We start from the raw sequence: 22,248 nt of genomic DNA, 5'->3' as shown, positions 1-22,248 counted from the left end.
CCTCAGGCCTTGGTGGTGGATAGAATCTAATTTTTCTAAATTACTTTTGCAGGCTCCTCCATAAACAATGGAGCTGTAGTCTAGTTTAGAGCGAACCAAAGATCTATACAAGTGAAGGAGGGTAGTCTGATCCCCTCCCCATTCTGTATTTTAAACGACTCTTAGTAAGTCCAGAGCCTTCAAGCACTTGGTTTTCAAATATTCTATGTTTGGTAAGAATATCAAGTGACGGTCGAATATGAGTCTCAGGAATTTGGCCTCTTCTACAACCTTGATGGGAGTACCATCTAAAGATAGGTCTGGATCCTTGTGTGGTTTGTATTTACGACAAAAGTGGATACACTTTGTTTTGGATTTTGAAAACTTAAAGCCATTTTCATTGGCCCATTTTTGGATGTTGTTAAGGCAGAGTTGTATCTGCCTTTCTATTGCGTGCATGTTCTTACCACGACATGAAATATTGAAATCGTCCACGAAAAGGGACCCATCAACACAACTGTTCAAGACGTTATTGAGGCTGTTAATTTTGATGCTAAAAAGGGTGACAGACAGGATGCTGCCTTGAGGGACGCCCTGATCTTGGTGGAAATAATCAGACAATGTGGAGCCTACCCGTACTTGAAATTGTCTGTTGTTTAAAAACTGAGATATGAACTGAGGTAATCTGCCCCTCAATCCAAATTCATGTAAATCTTTTAAGATACCATGTTTCCACGTTGTATCGTATGCTTTTTCTAAATCGAAAAAAGACAGACACAGATGGTCAATGGTACTTCGGTTCTTGAGGTTATTGGTCTCCAAGTACCAGATTAATCGATTGTTGACCATGCGCTCCATGGTTTTACAAACACAGCTAGCTAGTGATATAGGACGGTAGTTTGAGGGATCAGTATGATCCCGGTCAGGTTTTGGTATAGGGCTGATAATGGCATTGTGCCACGAAGGAGGAAAGTTGCCCGTTGTCCAAATGTCATCAAATATATTGAGTAGTGTTTCCAAACTTGAACCAGGGAGGTGTTTGAGAAGCTGATAATGAATATCATCAGCTCCTGCCGCAGTGTCATGAGCCTGCCCCAGGGCAGTGCGTAATTCATCGAGAGAAAACGTTTGATTGTAATCCTCACCATTATCAGAGTTAAAATTGACTGATTTCTTTTCGTTTGGTATTTATGGACCTTAGGGGTTATAATTTGTGGAAGAGGAGTGGTTTGCCAAAGTTTCGCCAAGTTTATTCGCAATTTCAAATTTATTTGTTAATAGAGTGTCACCATCTTTGAGATGGCGAACACCAGATTTGAATCCTTTGCCCTTAATCTTTTGAATCATGTTCCACACCTTGGACATGGGTGTGCGGGAGTTGATTTTGGACACATATTTCCTCCATGACCGGCGTTTCATTTGTTTAAATGTAAGTCTTGCCCTGGCATTCGTCATTTTAACGGCATTCAGGTTATGCACAGTAGGATGTTGTTGGAAGTATTTTTCCGCTTTCTTCCTATTTTTGCCTAGCTTGTTTACAGTTTGTATCAAACCATGGTTTGCGTATGTGCGGGTTTGCAGAGGACTTAGGAATGGTTTTGTCTCCAATGACATGTAGGACGTCTGAATATAGTTCCATGGGATCAGCAACATTCCAGAATTTTTCAGGTTTAAGTTTTTCAGCGCAGAGAGTTTGAAATAATGGCCAATTGACATTAGTTAAGTTCTACCTTGTCGAAGGTTGTTCATCCGCGGGAGTGATGGGAGTAAGAATCGTTGGGAAGTGGTCACTTCCACAAAGGTCATCATGGACCGACCATTCAAACTAACGTGTTCAAACTCGTTTAAAAGATAAGAATCTGTCAGTGATAGATCAAGAGCAGAGTATGTTCCAGTTACAGGATGGAGATAAGCGTTTGATCCATTATTGAAGATGCATAGATTATTGTTTGTATCGGTACTCTCCCATAGGGGGTTATGGCCATTTAAGTCCACCATGATGACACATGGTTTCGGGAGTTAATCATACAAGTTCTGAAGATCTGATAGGCGGACAGTTGAGGAAGGGGGAAGATAGAGTGTAAACCCTATGTTCAGAGTCACGCGGATAGCAACAGTTTGTAGGTTGGTGTTAAGTGGAACAGGGCTATGGAGGATGTCCTGCCTCACTAGGATAGAAGTGCCTCCTATAGCTTTAACACCTGGAGGAGAAAAGGAGTGGTAGGAACTGTACTGACGGATGTCATATTGATCACTTCTTTTCAGGTAGGTTTCTTGGAGACAAAATGCGGACGGTTTAAAGTCTTGAATCAATAACTGTAGTTCATTGTATATAATACGAGTTTAGGAGGTAAAGTTTATATCTAATTCATGACATACACAGGACTTTGTGATGTTGTAGAGATTTTCTGTTGCATGTCACCACCACTGCAACTATATTGACCTATCCATTTACGGCCAAAAGTAGCCCAAAATTGTGTTCAAATTGTGTTACAATCATCTGGTGTATGTTTAGTGAAAAGTTCCCGCAACATTCAACCCTGACTGCAATACGTAACACAACGTTATAAGACACTGCACCATATTATGCGTCAACATGAACTTGAGAAACAAACGATATGTACTCCTTACGAACAGATCTACTCTAAAGGGAGATTTAAAACAAACATTTTAAACATATACTTTCAGGGTGTTCTGCACTTCAATCATATTTTTTAAACCTGAAATTTTTCCTAATATGTTTTGGAACGTATTCTTCGTATGGTTGATTTGGCTGATTTCATATGATCATATCCAGAATGCACAGACAGATGCTCACGATATCGACCACTTTAATCTATGGTCCAGACTCTATGACTTTCAGGGCAGTATGTCGAAGAAGTCATGCAGAACATGCCATGGGATTTCCTTCTTTGTTATAACACATGACAATAAGTGCCTGTGAATATGTACATGCTATATGTTTACTGTTAGTGTACATATTGTTTTCTATCCGTACATATTTAGACTCAATGTGGCATATCATTTTATGGACCGTAAACAGTACTTGGTGCCAAATTACCCCAAGGCAATGATTGTTGTTAGCATCGGTGCACAGCACTTTATCAACCTTACAGCAATATCAATGCCTTGAATATCAAAGTTCAAGAAATAAGGGAACTTATTGTGGAAAACGCCAGCTTTATAATCAATAGACTACGCAAGGATTACATCTAACCTTTAGTATTCATGATCATAAACATAACTTTTGTTAGATATAAAAGCGAAAGAACCTTTTTAATAATCGTAATAAACTCATGGTGAAAAGAGATTCTATTGTACGATTCCGGCCCTCGCTGTTGAAAATAGATGATGCGAGGCGAAATAAATAGCATACTAAATACTCCAATGAAACTCACATGAAGAATGTGAAAATCAAATGATCTAATACCCCTTGCCTCAGTTCTTCCACAACACAGCTCTGTCCTGTACACAACCAGTGCCTATAACGTGTTCAAAAACTGCATTGGAGTATAAGGTTTGACCAATATAGAAACGCAGAAATAATGATGACCTTTACACTCTCTTCATCTACACGAACTCAATAAATCAACCAGCCTCCATACGGCTTCCCATAAGATTCATTTCATCTCAACGCAATTACCAGCAAATGTCAAACAGACAGTTACAGACGCTGCCATTGTAGTGGTTGGCAATAGTCACCTGTCTTACTGGACAGTGGCATGAAACTGGCAAAGGTCAGTAGAAGCCTTGTGTCGCTGGTTGGGATTGAGTGTTTTCCCTGGTGGAAAACACAGCCATTGGTAGAAACTATGTAAATCTATGATGCCATTATGTGGTCTTGGCTCGTAGGCTGCGAATTAGGCTGTGGAATCGGATACGGTATTCTGAGATTGACACATATGTGATTGTTTGGTGATGGTGTCAGTGTCATTTGTAAAGGAGTATATGTTGGGGAACTATTTTGAGATTTGTGATGCATTGTGATAACTGCTGTAGTGAGTTGCTATGTTGACATTCATACTGTGTTTTGACATCTCAAAATTGAGGAAGTATTATAGAAATCACCCAACCACTGCAACAGATTAAACGATGAATTATCAGAAGCTTTCTAATGTGTGTACTTTCTTTAGGGATTTTAAGGAAGAAGATTGGTAAAATATTTATTTCTGATTTATTCCCCCACTGAAACTTATTTATGACTATCTGTGTTAATTAAACGCATATGGATGGTCAAAACATGGATAAAATATGCCATGCGTCAGGTGAGGTATAATTCATTAGTAGAAAGAGAATGTTTCAGTAAACCAAAAAGCCATTTAAAGTGCAAGGCTCTTGTCCAGGGCAGACAGCCACAGACTGGCTTGTATGAAGCCTACACGTTCCCTTGAGTATAATATACTGATTGGTAGTTGCCAGTGTCTGGGACATCAGCGAGACTATATAGATTTTACAGTTGTGACAGGAAACCATTCTTTACTTTGACACAAACCCATTTCAGCACAAGAGCCTATGTTATTTTATGACCTGCTAGTTTCAACTTGAGCTCATGCAGAACATAGTTAACTTCCATACTCTATCTGAAAAGCACTGACAGAGAATATAATGGGATCTATTGCTGATGGTATAAACGTATTTGAAATAAATACGATTTGGGCAGTGCATATGTAGATGAATAGCCCATTTTCAAACCTTCAGGATATGATACATGTATATACTGATCTTAGAGCTACAAGATAAACGTATTTTAGTTGGAATATCGCGTGAATTTGATTAATTTGAACCTAAAGACAATTCAATGCATATTATCACTTTTTCAAAGACAATTTGAATGCAGTACAATATTTCAACCCTATGAGTATCCTTTGAAATCTGTATCTTCAAAGCATTTTCTTATTCTAATTAGTTTCCTCTTGTGGATGTTATTACAACACTCTAAACTGTGAACCCTTGTGTCTCACGTTTCACAAGGAGTGAAATGATAAAAGTCAAATATGGATTTTAAATTATGAAAATGATAACATTATACCAGCTAGTGACAATGAAATAGAACATTGAAATTGTGTATGCAAGTGTGTGAAATCAAACAATCTGAAGTTATTATAGTAAGAACTATCATTTGACATAGCTGGCAGTTGGGTTCATAAATGATTTACTTAAAGTGGTGATCACTTCTCGCACCTGACTTCAACTTTTGGTGACACCCAGACTTTAATCCCTTGAAACAACAACCAGGGGCGTAGCTGCCATATAGGCAAAAAGGCAATTGCCTACACGTAATTTAAAAAAAATATATTAAATAAAGGAAATGATAAATTTGAAAGAAAAATGTTACAGGTGAATTTATTTTAACATGCTGAAAGCATGGATATGTACGTATAATACTTGCATTCTAAACTTTTTGCCTACACATAATAACTGGCTCAGATACGCCCCTGGCAACGCTAAAACAACATATCACATCAAAGGAATTTTACCCTCAACCCTAGGGTTCGACGTTACGGTAAGACACCGGCAGTTCAACCTTTATCTGCGTGGAATAATTGTTTGGGGAAGAACAGTAATCTTGATTATGTCACATCAGTTAACAACATGACACGTGAATAATGGGCCAGAAAATAATAACTTTAAAATGGCTGCATTTATCAAACTCAAATCAAATTGTATGAGGCAAATTATGAACACTCACGCTGAAGCAATGATAGTGAAATGGTAAATGCCATAATTTCATTTAATCGGCGATGAAAACAAAATCTGAAGCCTTAAAACAAGAGAGGGATTACATGCCCATTCGTTTCAAATCACAATGAACGCCGATGCCGGTGCTGATGCCGATGACGTCACAGGTAGGAAACGGTGTCTCAGATGAAGCATACATAGATACCGGACCTCTTTAGTGGTGGTGACCGGAGGTCTGTTACTTCTGGGCCTGCCTACCCTGTCTGCCTGCAGCGTCTCATATTCCTTGTGCACATGTGGTTCCCAATTGCATCATTCCAATGGAGCTTTCCCTCGCTATTTCATCTCAGCATGCTCGCTATTGTTTTCGTAATGTCATGACACGTTTCAATTCACTTTTATGCCCAAAATGATGCGCGTACTTCATGTTTTACTTCATGCTGTAAGGCATTACAACCCCGTTGCAACCAAGCACAATAATGTTCATTACAAACATGACGGCTGTAATGCGTTGTTTCCATGTCATATCTAATCAGAAATTTGTTTTCATGCAAAGCCTTTTTATTCCTATTTTTGGTACCGTTCCTTTAGCCCGTTAGTTTATGCAATGAGTGAAACTGGCCACAGCAAACAACAAACAGCGTAATCCTGGAATTATAATCACTTTGTGTGGTTTCTAAATCATATTCTGGTCAGAAATGTTCTGGGCTTTTAAGAAGTTGTGTTGAAATCCTGCAGGTGAGTCATCACTTGCATTACCCAGCATATGTTTATTCAGTTAACAGATAACCTGATCATTACCTGGATGACCTTCTGTAAATCCGCTCAGTCTCTAAATACGTCAAATTAGAAGACAATTTGGTGCAAAAAATTTGAATATACTGAAATGCAAAACCAAATCTTTGGAAAATAGTTCTCGTCTGATTGACTATTGCCATTTCCGTTGTTTATAGACATTGTAATTCTCTCAGCCTCATGTTCTCTGACAGACTTGATACGTAATACGATTTGACACTAGCACGGGGTACATATTGTTCTCAAGGTGGATTATGTAATATCGCGACCTTGACTCATGCTTATTTCAACATCTGAACATTTTCTTTCCCCTTTTTGGTAAACTAAAAGAGAATCATCCTCTTTCATCTGTGAAATGTAAAACATATATTAATAAACCGAGAATGTCAATATTTTGCAGTCTTGGATCAGATGAAGCACTTATGCTGGAATTAAACAAAGCAAACTCTCAGAGGTATTGATTTATTGAGAATAACTGAATTTAGAAAATGCAATTCTGTTGCTGTAGCGTATTATTTAACAATTCCGTTTGTTTGTTTAACATCAATATTCGAACCGTATGACGGCAGTCTGTAAATAATCGAACCTAGACCTTATAAACCAGTCACTGACACAAAGGATATCAATCCATGCATTTGACGTACGGTGTGCATTTGACGTACGGTGTCAAGCAAACAGTCACCTCAGAGTGGCTTGAGACTTCAGTTATGTGAGATTTTTCGACTTTCCCCTCACTGAAACAGTTTACATGTGGTATTTCAGTCAGGCATGTGGCTGTTCACAATATGCGTGTGTTCTTCCAGGAGTGAAATGGGGAAAGACTTCCGCCATATATATATATATATATATATCTATATATATACTACTTAAAACAAGTTAAGGGTCATGCGATGTCATCATGTAATGTTATTGATGAGGCTGGTTGCATTATCCATGAATAAAATTTTACATTCCGTGTATGGTAGTTTATCCAAAACCATTGCAGAACCTGGATAAAGGCTGCAGATAACCGTGGAGCCAATAGTCATCATGTGATAGGGTGTTAAAAAATGAACAAATTGAAATATCGAGAGCTTCACAGAAGCACCACCACTGTGCTTGTGGAAGATGATGTTTCATCATGAACAAAATTTGCACGTGTTCTTCGTGGGATTAGTGCTGTGCATGCTTATTTTCCCTATTAAACTTGTGATTGTCGCATTGTTATTGTCACTTGAAATTCAACAATAGCAAGACGTCAGCTGAGCATGACAGACAGAGGAAGAGCTCTTGCATGGCTTCAAGATGGCGAACCTCAACGCAGTGTGGCTCAGAGACTAAATGTGAGTCAGTGTGTCATTGGAAGGTTATGGCACCGGTTTCGTGTCACTGGAACGCTGAATAATCGACCACGTTCTGGCAGGCCTCCACCAACAACTCCTAGAGAAGACCGATACCTGACAAATATGGCCCTCCCATAACGCAGAGTAACTGACAGACAACTCCGTGACCAACTGAGAGCTGCCACAAGTACCCTGGTATCTGATCAGACTGTCAGGAACCGACTGACGAGGAACAATCTTCGGGCACGGCGACCAGCAGTACGACCACCGCTCCTTCAGCGACACACGACGGCAAGACATGACTGGTGTAGACGCCATGTTCGTTGGCAACGTGCTCAGAGGGCATCAGTTCTTTTCTCCAACGAGTCTAGGTTTACTTTACAGTTCAATGATGGTAGAACTCTTGTGTATCCGCGTCTAGGAGGGATCTTTGCTGACGTTAATGTCCACCAATGTTTGCCATATGGAGGCGGGGGTGTCATGGTTTTCCTTTCATCAAAGGACACCTCTCTACCGGAAATTGCTATCTACGGGAGATTATGAGACCCCTTGTTTTGCCATGTTTACAACGTATCGGCGTTGTATCCATATTCCAAGATGACTATGCCCGACCACACCGTGCCCGTGTTGTGACGGACTTCCTTAGACAGAACAATGTTCAGCACATGGAATGCCCGGCATTTTCAGCAGATTTAGTCCCTAAGGAACATGCTTGGGACGAGTTAGGACGTCAGCTTCATAACAACCACGCCCCTCCAAACAACGATGCAGAACTAGCCCAGTATCTCATTGCAGAATGGCAGGCAATACCCCAAGCCTTCTTCCAACGTCTGGCAAACAGTATGAGACAGAGGTGTACTGCTTGTCTTACTGCTCGAGGTGGTTACATCCGTTATTAGTCCAATGTTGGCGTTTGAATTTTCACTTCTGACAGTAGGTCACTTTGGCCTTATTGATCAGCAATCACTGACATTCATGCTGTTTTTGTCTCCCGTTATGGTTATCATGAAATGTTGGCTCAAGTTGTTATATGATCGCTACATTTCACTGTTATTTATATTTGTAGTTATGGCCATTAAAAGTTTTGACCCTTAACTTTTTTTGAGTAGTATATATTCCTCTTCTGATAAGGATGAATTTTAACATGTCTCTTTAATTGTATCTGAACATACCTAAAGACGCATCCAACTTCTAAAAGTGCCACTCAAAGAAATTGTTCTTCATCGTTAACATTTAGGGGGGATACGGACGGAAGTCATACCTGAAATGGTACTAAGACTATATAGTGAGATGGTAATGTCACTAATTACTGATGCCAGCAATAGTCCGACGATTTGACGGTAGCATGTAAATAATCCATATGGACCAGAAAATCCAGAAATTAACCAAAATGAACAACGATCCACGCCAGGGGATCTCTAATCCCAGGATCAAACTCTACTGTGCGCCAGCAGGCAGCATATATACTGAGCTCTCACAAATCTCTCACTTTCTATGATTTCCTGGTATTGCACCCCAGAGAATCTTGGACATTTGTTTGAAGAATACTTCTAGATCATGTTTTTGAAGTTTTCAAGCAGAAAAGCATTCTAAAATGTTCATTTTATTGACATTTATATGCTGGATTTGTACATTTACAGAGCTCAAGGGAGCAACTGCCTATTGTTCTCCAATCAACGTGGCAAGCCAGCAACCCAGTGGTGCGAGTATGGAAGCAGCCAAAGTGACCTACACCAGGGACAAGTTGATTGACATTCACTCCCGTCAATCAAGCACACAAAGGATCCATCCAAAGCTATTCCACCATATCAGAAACCTGGGCATATGTGTTACAAAACCCACTAAGAGAGGACGCCGAGGTGGCCGTCGACATCAAAAGGCAATCAACATCTCCCCAAGTGTAAAGGAATCATCTTCACACAGTACAACCTCAAAATAACACACCATTGTTAAAAGTATGTCTGTGGAATGCGCGATCTGTTCGTAACAAAACAGATGAAATTTCAGAATTGATAACAGATCAAGAAATTGACATTCTTATCTTAACTGAAACCTGACTGTGTGACAGTGGTGATGAAGCTGTTGTACAGTTAATGACACCTCCTGGCTACACATGTAAGAAACGATCACGTGATACACATGGTGGTGGCCTGGCAATCATCCACAGGGACTATCTCAACATCATGGTACCATCTTGTGCTCTCCCGGCTGCTCACTCCTACGAATCACTTGAGATTCATATCACACACAGCAAAACAGCCACTCGGATTATCAGTCTGTATCGCCCTCCCATCAGCAAAGAACAAACTGAGTACTTCTTTGTTCCACGATGAGTTTCAGTCTTTGCTTGAGCATGCATGTCAGAGAAAGGGAAGACTTTTAATTCTCGGCGATTTCAACTTTCATTCTGATAACAACGACAGTGCTGACATGAAAAAAATGAATAAGCTGTTTGAGATTCATGACTGTGTCCAGCATGTGACTGTCCCCACACATAAGTCCGGACATATCCTGGACTGGTGCTGACATGGATCGCGGAGGCATGTGTCGGTGACGTCAGTATAGTCGACTATCAGCTGTCAGATCATTCCTGTATTTTCATGACTCTGGACTCATCACGCCCTCCTCGTCCCCTGAAGCCTGTAAGTTGCAGGAACATCCGCAATATGGATAGAGAGGCGTCTAGACAAGACTTAACAAACTCTGAATTGATATTGAATCCTCCTGGTAAATGTGAAGATGTTGTTGCTCAGTACAACCGTGTTTTGACAGAGCTACTTGACAAGCATGCCCCGGTAAAGATCAAGAAGATTCCTGATCGTCATGAATCAACATGTTATTTCACAACAGAAGTTGTAGCTGCAAAACGTAAAAGACGCAGAGCAGAGAGACTTTGGAGAAAATCCAGATTGGAAATACATCGGCAGCTGTATGTTTCAGCTAGGAGTGAACTGACATTGATACTCCGCCAATGCAAGCGTCGCTATCTCAACAACAAAGTCAAAGAAAATACGAAAGATTCAAGGGCTCTATATCGTCTCCTCTTCACTATGATGGGGAAAACCAATACCTCGTCTCTACCATCCAGGGAAAGTGATCTCGAAATATCAGAAGATTTCTCATCTTATTTCATCAACAAAATCCAGACTATCCGATCAAAGTTCCGAGGAAGTTATGCATTACTTCCATACAAGCACTTTTGCAAATGATCCGCTAACACATTTCCAGACCTTCGGTGAAGAAGAAGTTCTCTCACTCTTGAAGAAGGCCAAACACACCTTCTGCGCACTTGATCCAATCCCCACACAGCTTGTGTACGACAATCTGGATATTCTGCTGCCTCCCATCTTCAAAATCGTCAATCTATCGATAACTTCTGGTACTATGCCGCAAGACTTCAAGACAGCTATAGTCAAGCTCTTATTGAAGAAATCTGGACTCGACATAAAAAATCTGAAGAACTATAGACCTGTCTCTTAATCTGTCTTTTGTATCAAAACTTGTTGAGAAGGCTGTGAGCTGTCGTCTGTCTGAACATCTTAGCAAGCACAATGTCCATGAACCCCTTCAGTCGGCTTATAGGCCTCGCCATAGCACTGAAACTGCCTTGTTGAAAGTTCTGAATGACATACGGTGTGGTGTGGACAATGGTGACGTTGCTCTTCTAATTCTTCTTGATCTAAGTGCAGCTTTTGACACGATTGATCATAACAACCTTTTGACACGTCTTGACTCAGAATTCGGAATTAGAGGATCATCACTGAAGTGGATTCAGTCATACTTGACAGGTAGAACACAGAAAGTAGTCATCAATGGAATCTCATCTAGTCCTGTTCAACTTCAATGCGGTGTCCCACAAGGATCGGTTTTTGGGACCCACACTGTTCAGTCTATACACCAGACCTCTTGGCAACATCAGCAGCAAACATGATCTCTTACACCATTTGTATGCTGATGACATTCAGCTGTGTAATCTTTTCACACCATGTCCTTCTGCTGCTGCCATGGCCATCTCCCAAACATCTGATTGTTGTGAAGAAATCAAACTTTGGATGACCAAAAATAAGCTACAGCTGAACGCCGAGACAACTGAAGCAATTCTCATTGGTCCATCACAGGGGACGTCAGAAATGCCAAATTCACTCGATGAGAGTGAACAATTCTACCATACCTCTGTCATCCCATGTGAAAGACCTTGGGGTTGTCATCGATTCTGATCTTAGTCTGGACAAGCAAATCAGTCACCTCTCTAAAGTCTGCAACCTACAATTAAGGAATATCAGCAAGATCAGAACTAAAGAAGCTACAAAAACGCTGACTCTCTCTCTTATCATTTCTCGACTTGACTATTGTAATAGTCTTCTTGCCAACTCTCCAAATATCATCCTAAACAGACTCCAAAATATAGCTGCTCGCCTTGTCTCTCTGTCACCCATGTCGAACCACATCACACCCATCCTCCAAGAACTCCACTGGCTTCCGGTAAAACAACGGATCGACTTTAAGCTTCTTTATCTGGCATACCAATGCTACTCTCAAACAGCCCCGCAGTACCTCTGCGACTTACTTCCATTGTACTGTCCCAGCAGAACCCTTCGGTCTGAATCCAAACATCTGTTTACTGTTCCAAAAGTGAAACTCTCCAGTTATGGGAAGAAATCGTTCGCATATGCTCCAGCCACTGCCTGGAACAATCTTCCCCTTGATGTCCGCCAATGTCAAACCTGTTCTGCCTTCAAAACATCTATCAAAACCAATCTTTTCCGACAAGCTTTCTTCTGATCAATCCTCACTGCGCTTTGAGCATAATATCCAAGTATGGAAAAAGCGCAATACAAATCTACTATTATTATTATTATTATTATTATTATCATTCATTGAATTGATGTGGCCGTGCAACTCAGCTTACGCTGTTTGTTCCCAGGGAGTCGAGAATTAAACTTGAGTGCACACTGATCTAATAACTGGTGTCATAATAATGCAACACCTTGGACATTCACTTGTTAATGGAATCTGTCATATCCAAAATTGACAACTTATTTTTTTATCAATAAACGAACTGGCTGTTCTGTAAATGTCTTTTTATTCAATGCACTGAATGGCACCACGTGAGCAGCACCTTTTGAAATCTAAAATTTAATATACATATAATTTTAATATATTACGCAACAATTTATGTGATCCTTGTCTCCAGATCACAGAAATACTCTCACGTAACTCCTGTTTAAGGTGGGTTTAAGGACAGTCACATACGTCGGTTGATGTGTATGTGGGTTGTTAATTGCAAGTACATGTCAGCAGATGTCACTGCTGAAACTGTGTGTGTAGGGTGAACACACGAGACTAATGAGGTATCAGCTTGTTTCATGAGCTTCAACACAAACAACATTCTTAAACCTTCATACCAGATAAAGTGCAAGTCGAATTCTGAAGAAGGTTCTGAAGGACATTCTGAACCTCAGATGCTGTGTACACCTGACTAGGCGTGCTTAACGATGACCATGATTGCCCCACTGAATGAAATGACGTCACCTCAGGAATTGTCCAACCTGTTTGGTAGCCATTCCGTTGATGCACAATTGTGATAACGTCACAGCTGGACGGCCTGTCCGTGGCATGTCATGATTGTTGTCCTGCTGTAATGAGATTAAACAGTGAAGCCGTGAGAAAATTAACTTGGTACCCCAACTCAAGGTAGTAATTAGCCACAAGTGTCCTCGGTAAATTGTCAAAGTTTTCAACTCCTAAGAACTAAGGGATGAAATGAAACTCAACAGTAAAGTTTTAAGCTACAAACATTAATTTCACACATTCACTGATATCCTAACAGGGAATGTGTCTAATGGAACACCATGAAAATCAGTAATTTCATGAAATCCCTTGAAATTTTAGGGAATACATGAAATCCCTGGGAGTCACAGGGATTTCATGAAATCACTGACTCTTTTATGGATTACGTGAAATCCCTGGTTTCACACATTCCCTGTAACATATATATGGGTATTTAAAAGTGCATTGTTAAATTTCAGATTGTGTTCCATCCCCTGGATACGCCTGAAACCTTTGATTGTGGACTCGGATTCATAATGGTTTGAAAACATGTGAGACCTTGGACAAAAACCTTGGAATACTGTTCAAAGTGGCGTCTATGCAAAATCTCCTGTAATAATTTTGCCAAACACATATTTTTTGCAGCAATAACCACATCTACAAGATCTCCTTCAATCTGTGATGATCTACTATCAGTACTCATAGAAAGATAGATTAAAGAGGGTGTATTCCCTTCAAAGTACGAATGGCGAAAAGTTGTAAATACATCTGTACATAGCTATGAAGAACACAGATGGGTTATGCAAACCTCAATTAATACAAACATGACGCTTTATGCACGGGTTCATTGCAAGTTAAACCATCATATTCTCCGACAAGTGGCATACTTACACCCAATTATAAATCTGATCTCCAAATATGTATGAAAATCTCATCACGTGGTAAAATATCTAAGGAATGTAACCTATGTAACAAATATACTTAATAATATGATTATGATTTTCATATACGTACTCCGACACTGTGAACAACTTAACATTAAGAGAAACGATTTCTGTGTGTTTATGATTGACATTCTTGATGTGGAAACCTATGTTGCCTTTGAATTACAGGATGAACTCGATATGCTCTTTTTTATTTGGAGATGAAACTGCTTTTAATAATAATGTTGATCAAGAGACATGGAAAAAATTATTTTACGATCTTCTTTATACATTTGCCGAATAAGGCATCTCCTACAATGTTACACTGACTGATTTTTGCTGATGTAATAACTTGTGTATAATGATGTATGTCCATTTTCGGAGGTTTTTTGTATAAATCAATTGTATATACAATAAATTATAGCTTTAGGTAATCATCCTGACTAAAGTAATTGTATATACATCTATATCAATTTTGAAACTTGGCCCCTTTTCCTGTATTTATTTAATATGCTTGATCTTCGGATGACCTTCTGGAGGAACTCTCTCTCTCTCTCTCTCTCTCTCTCTCTCTCTCTCTCTCTCTCTCTCTCTCTCTCTCTCTCTCTCTCTCTCTCTCTCTCTCTCTCTCTCTCTCTCTCTGGCTGGGTATTTAAAGGTGCATTGTTAAATTTTAGATTGTGTTCATCTTTTTCATTCCTTCTTTCTCCCTTACATCTCTGGTCAGAGTTGTGTTCCCTGTATACACCTGAAACCTATAATTGTGGACTCGGATTCATATTTGTTTAAAAACATCTGAGACCTTGGACAAAACCTTGGAATACTGTTCAAAGTGGCGTGATGCACAAATCACTTACTCACCATCTCACTCAGTATCGGTGACCATCCACCGATCCATGTTTAGCATCGAGTGAGTGACATCACTCGCCTGATACATTCGTTAGTGCAATATCGTGATTCATATATAAGCATTGAAACTTCGCCAATTTGAAATATTAGAAAATCTGGAACATATTACTAAACATATGCCGAATTTCATTACATTTTGAAACGACTGTGGCATTTAATGCTAACATTATGTAAGGCACTTCACAATGCATTAACATAAACTGTATAATCAAATATGAATGGGTTATTTTAACCAATATCAGATAGGTAACAATAAGTTCACCACAAATACTGAAAATATATTTTGAGCATATGCTTCCTGAAAAAATACAATTTCTCTCGAAAAACGTTTGCATGAAGATTATGTTCTTACTGAGGACGAGACGAGAAGCCTGCTTGTAATAAATAAAGGTTTTTGTTTTGTTTTTTCATTCTTATCATTGTGTGCACACAATACTAAAAACTGCGAGACATTGGATGTAATAGCGAGACAACGGGTTCTATTGAATGTCTTACCTACAGGTATCCGCCAGCATTTTTCACACAAAAACCTATGCAGGGAAAATGGAACAACTATGAACCACTGTCTGGACATCAGTCTGGCCATGACCTTCTAAACTGGAATTTACGAAGGGACATAACTACCTAAGTGTTGTGTCCTGTTGTCAGGAACCTGTATGTTTTTTTCTCTGTGGTTTAGCGACACACTCAGCACTATTCCAGCTATATGACGGTGGTTTGTAAACAATCCAGTGATCAACAGCATGAGCATTGATCTATGTAACTGGGATACAATAACATGCAAGGCAAACAAGTCAGCGCGCCTGGCCACCCGATCCTGTTAGTCTGCTCTCAAGCTTGGGTTGCCGAAGATACGTTGTACCTCCGACCGTCACGAGTCGAAACCTGTATGTGACAGATTTGATCTACCATCATTAAACCAAAATCCCCTTAAGCAAGCATTCTGTGACTGATCTGCCAAAGTCAACAGTTAATTGTTGAAGCAAGCTCAAACACTACCACAGGCAAAGTATGCACAACCCATGAAAGGGCGAAAATCGTTAAATTGCTCTGAAGATGTTCTTAAGAAGTTACTGTTTAAAGTCATCAAGATGTCGAAGTATCCAAGGCGATTTTACAAGCATGTTAACGGGTCATATCAAAGATGCCATTGTCATTTTCACTTGGAATTCAATCCAGCAGCGACTGGTGCCAGTTTTGTTAAGAATACATTCTAAAAATCTGGTATAGCTATGGTTACTAATTTACTGTGTGATATTACTGGAATATTGCTAAAAGCGGCGTAAAACCCAACACACTCACTCACTCACTCACTCCTTTATTTGACACATAGCAAGTTTATTTCTGCCCTTGATAGAAATCCAATTCCGATGCACAATCAACCTTTCTCAGTTTTATAAAACATATCAAGTGTATGACATTACAGACCAGGAACAACGAAGTCAGCTTAGTTTGGAACGCTTTAAGATTTTGGTTAAATTCTTGCATTAAACCTTTTTATCACGAAACTGATATTTTCCATGACAGAAATGTTGAAATTCCGGACAGCTGTGCTGCCATGTTTCCTGGCTGTCAAAGAAGAAAAGATATTTTCTCATTACTATTTCAGAGTTGATTAATTTGTCAAGACAAGTTTGACATTCAGCTGCATATTCATTGTATAACGTGCTTCTTTAAGATGCATTTGTTTCTCGTTAGGTATTTTTTATAAACCGTAGCTGACATGAATTGAGAAATCCGATGCTGTGATCTGATAGTGTAGTTTGAAACAATGTGTCAACAGCTCTCATTATTGCGTAAGTTATTTGTTATTCTTAGAATTTTTATCAGAGTCCAGTATTTTTAGAACAGTAACTTCACATCTAAAGTATATGAAGAACTGAACCAAGATAATCCTAACAACTGATCCTTTTAAATAGAAACGACAAACCCATTTCCACAACCGTAGGAATCTCTGCTAAAAGATACAATTCTGACTATATCACGAGTAAGTGTTTGTCTGACGCTGCATTCAGCAGTATTAGTTGTTAGGGTAACAACCCCGTAATTGAAACCATGATATTGACGCAAGAGCATGATTACTATCAAAAAGTGATGAAGCCGCACAAAGGTCAATATGTCATGTTGAGCGGGTGAAACTTGAGTGAATTAGGTTATACGATGCTATTTTCGGCATTCTTGCAATATCAGAGCAGGGAACTCCTGAATATTGCTTCAGACTAAGCGCAAACTCTTAAAAAATTAGACTGCTCCAGACATGATGTCAGAAAGGTGCTCTGTGTAAGTTAATACACATTAATAACCTGACTCCTTGTTTAATCAGTTGGTATCCGAACTATCTTGTAGTTTAACCTTTTGTATACACTCATGTTCAGGAGATGGACACTTAAGTTTGCTTTGTGCATAACGGAATTTATATGCATTTTTTCGACTATCGCAAGTAATCTATGGTTTTCGGGATAATTACGTGGACCAAATTCTTTAACGTCACCTTCTTCCGATTATCATCCGACAGAGGCATGGCAACGCTACATCACACACAAATCGTGTCACAGTTGACGTCCTTCATAATTCAAAGGTCAGTGTCTTGCCAATGCCTTCTCCATCCTCGGCTCTAAACCCGAGGAACGATCCGTGTGATGAGCTCCATGGATGTGCACATCAACGCCAACATATCCAACAGGCACTTGCACATTGGGTTGGAGGAAGAATAGTGGATAATTCCACAAGACGGAATCCGTTGACATATTCAGTCAGTCCAAGGATGTGTAAAGCAGGGATAATATCACACGGGGGTCACACCAGGTACTGGTACCAGGACAGCAAAATAAGTATAATCATTATGTTTCCAGAACATGTAACTAACTGCAACTTTCACTCTTGTATGAATCAAATTAAATGAAATATGCACATTTAATCAAGCACAGTAATATTTGCCAATGTTAGTCTATGTGTTTCCGTTTTTAAGAGTGTGTATTTCTATACACATATTAAAATGATTTCAAATAACTTAGAGCTTGTTTCCCCATATTTTTTCAGTCGACCTCAACAATAAATGCCACACGAAAGAAAAAGTTGAAAGGTACCTTTAAACATCACAGAGTATCCTGAATAAAAAATATTACAGAGCAAATCAATAATAACCATTGACCGTAAAGGTTAATGCTGTAATAGTTCACACTTTATGTACAGATCAGACAATAATGGACTGTGTCAGCTGAAATTCAAATATCTAGATCCTATTACCATCTACTCTGAGTACCAATTACTCTGGCAATGACTTGTGGGCTAATAAAACACCTACATGCGGAACTTAAACATTTACATTTCCTGAAATTCTCATTACTGAAGCAGATTTCTGACGTCTAGTGAATTTGATTTTCAGAAATGTCTCACTTTTGTTAATGTCCTACTGTGCCTGATGAGACTTGGCCACTAAGCGGGTACGGTTTTGCTCATGTCGTGTGATCTCCACCATGTGCACTGTTGCTTTGATTTGACACGGCATTAAAACCTGTTTATCAATGGCAATGGCAAATGTGCCACAATGGCATTCTTTAGAATATGATCCCATGTTATTGGTTCTGTTCGTAATTTTATATATTTGCTGTTGTGGGGTTTATTTTAGTTTGGACCACACAAATCAATAGCTGACATCATGAACAACTTTTCATGCTGTCGAGGAACGTTGACACGCTTTCATCTGTGCCACTGAACCTGACCACCCAGCCAAATAATCCTATTCCCACAAGTGTCAGATGCTGGACTCCAATTCTAACCGAGAATTGCCACAAACCGACGGACAACCGAGTTAAGGCCATTTAATTACCTCCTATTTACAGAACGTTGTAAGTACATATATATACGTGTTCATATTTCAACTGTGATGTTATATAATCCTTATCGTGTAAATATTTTGGGGCAGGGCAACCTAGGTTGTGAAAACAGATGCCAATTCCTTTTCTTTGTGGATAAGATCAGCAAAACGAATACAGGAATGCTGAATATGAGGGAAACGTCGCATTTTCAACCCCCAGTTCAGGATGTTCATTTGCATGGGCTAAACGAATGGGTTTTGTTTTCAAACGTTTGATTCGTCACTTTCACTGTTCTATCAGTCATTTTCAATGTTTCCAGTTTCAAAACAATAGGCATAAACACAATGTTCTTCAGCCGTTGATCACCTTGTCAAGATATTCAGACCGCAGGTCATGTTTGACATCCTACGTACCAAGGTGATAATTCTTCAGTATGTGTTTCAAGTTTGAAAGTTTGTAATTTTGCCACATCTATCCACAGCGATGCATAATATTAAAGACCTAAACACTTCATTACACAACATCTATCCTGTTATCATAAGATCGTTTATTTCCAAATTTGCCGATTTGTCTGTCTTTGTCGGGATGAAAACTGGTACCAATTTATCCCTGTCTAGACGCTGATGTACACACAGAGCTTATAGACAATCCAGGAGGTTGCCTCTAAACAATGACCAAGTCATTGATTAGGCCAGGGGGAATGGTCCGCATAAAGTGTTAGTGGCTTGTAATCGGCCATTGAGATCTTCAAACATGCCATTTTCCAATACGGTAATTGTCTGACATTCTCTCGGCTCGAGGCAATATTTTAGTGATGGAATGAATGGATGAGAAGCTGGGAGAAGTGTACGTAAATACACACGGTTAAAAACTCGTAAAGATAGCTGTTCAAAACCTTTTGCACGCACGTACGCACGAACAAACGTACATACATACATACATACATACATACATACATACATTGAACATACATACATACATACATACATACATACATACATACATACATACATACATACATACATACATACATACATACATACATACATACACATACATACATACTGCGTGGTTTGAACATGCTGGCATTTACACACATACTTACTTTTGTATTGGTACATTTTCCTTTCTATCCGTCTGTATTATCTATCTCCATGTGCTACAGTGAACACTTGAAGGAAGATCAATTTTTATGTTAGAGTGGGCGTCGTATCTCTTATATATGTTAGTGTTCTTATATAAAAAAAATAAATGGTGTTTCTTGTGATTACTAAGCTTTCTTGAATGTTGTGTATCGATGAAAGTTCAGCGTTTTTACAGTTTTTCTGTTTAATGTCAACGCCAGATAATAGTCAGCCTTGACGTTATCCGCCAAAACAAATTCCTTTTTCATTGAGTAGATATCAGAAATGTTTGCATGTAGTTGTATCATATTGTCTTCCGCCAAGCTCGGCAATGGATGAGGAATTCGGGAATGTCTGCAGTTGATTATAGTGACTCACTGACGGTTTTATACCAAAACGAGATCTTAATTGACAGTCACATGTTCTGAAAACAACACTAGAGTATACAGTCTGCCCAACATAGAAACAAAAATAATGATAACCTTTACGCTCCCTTCATCTACACGATCTCAATAAATCAAGCAGCCTCCATTAGGCTTCCCATAAGATTCATTTCATTTCAACTATTACCAGCAAATGTCAAACAAGCACTAACAGACGCTGCTATTGTAGAGGTTGGCAACAGGGACCAGTCTTACTGGTCAGTGGCATGTAGCTGGCAAAGGTCATTAGAAGCCTTGTGTCGCTGGTTGTTTTTGAGTGTGTTCCCGGTGAAATACACACCCACTGTATACCCATTGCAAGAAACAGACTATGATGCCATTAAATGGTCTGTAGAATTATTTTGCGTTGCCATAGTATTCCGAGATTGACACATATGCCATTGTTTGATGATAATGTGCCATTGGTAAAGGAGTATATGTTGGGAAATTTTTTAACATTGCAAGCACATACGATACCTGTAGCAGTGAGTTGTTAGAATGGATGATTTGAATATTTGTGTATTGAGGAAGTATTAAACATTGAAAAAATGTTTGGTTTAATTCACTTCCGTAACCTTAAAGGATAGAGTGAGGTGTCAGAAGCTTTGTCTTGATTGTACTTATTTTCAGGGATTTTACGCGAAGACGATTTGGTTAATATACGTCCGATCTATCACCTTTGAAAAATCAAAATATGAATGACATATACCATGTGTCAGGTGAGGTCTAATTAATCAGCAGAAAACTTGTATTAGTAAACCACCGAATCATTTAAAGTAAGACTCTTGTCCAGGACAGAGAGCTACATATTGGCTAGCAGGAAGCCAACACGTTCCCTTGAGTATAATATACTGACCGGTAGTTTCCAGTGTCTGGGACACCAGCGAGACTGTAAAGATTGTACAGATAAGACAGGAAAGCCATCCTTCACTTTGACACAAACCCATTTTGGAGCATTTTCAAGTCCAGACACCATTTGTTTGCAAACAACATCGTAATACGGATGAAACATGCTTTGCTTGCATTTGATCTGCGAGGTTCAAATTGACGTGGAATATATTTATGTTTGCATACTCTATCTGAAAATGATGCTGACAAAGATGACAATGGCTTTTGCTGTGTTGGCAATGGTTTAGAATGAATTACTATGTGATGTCAGTGTTCTTGTAGGACAATTGTATTAATAATATTCTTCAACCTGTCAAATTCATAAAGCGTTTCAAAATGCCCTGTAGTTGGTTGGTTTGTTTAACGCCGCACTCAGCAATATTCCAGCTATATGACGGCGGTCTGTAAATAATCGAGTCTGGATCAGACAATCCAGTGATCAACATCATAAGTATCGATCTACGCAATTGGGATATATGTGTCAACCAATTCAGCGAACCTGACGATCCGATCCCATCAATCGAGACTAATTCTAGCCCGGATCGTCACTGATAATACTCTACAGGATAAACCAAAGAACATTATTCCAAATCGTGTCAATGCATATTATCACTTTCTCAAAGAAAATTACCTTCTAATGTGTAAACAGCAGTCTTCTTTTAGTTGACCTAATATTTTGCAAGAAGCCACAAAACTATCCCATTTCAAAATGCAAGGCCATATTTCAGTCCTATTAGTATCCTTTGAAAGCAATATCTTCAAAGCATTTTGTTATTCTATTAAGTATTCTCTGAGGGATGCTATTACAATGCTTGGCTGCACTAAACTTTGAACCCATT

Source organism: Haliotis rubra, unplaced genomic scaffold (genome assembly GCF_003918875.1).
Source record: "Haliotis rubra isolate DU_JTF1 unplaced genomic scaffold, ASM391887v1 Scf21, whole genome shotgun sequence".
Taxonomy (NCBI): Eukaryota; Metazoa; Mollusca; class Gastropoda; order Lepetellida; family Haliotidae; genus Haliotis; species Haliotis rubra.
Note: the sequence above shows the minus strand (reverse complement) of the source record.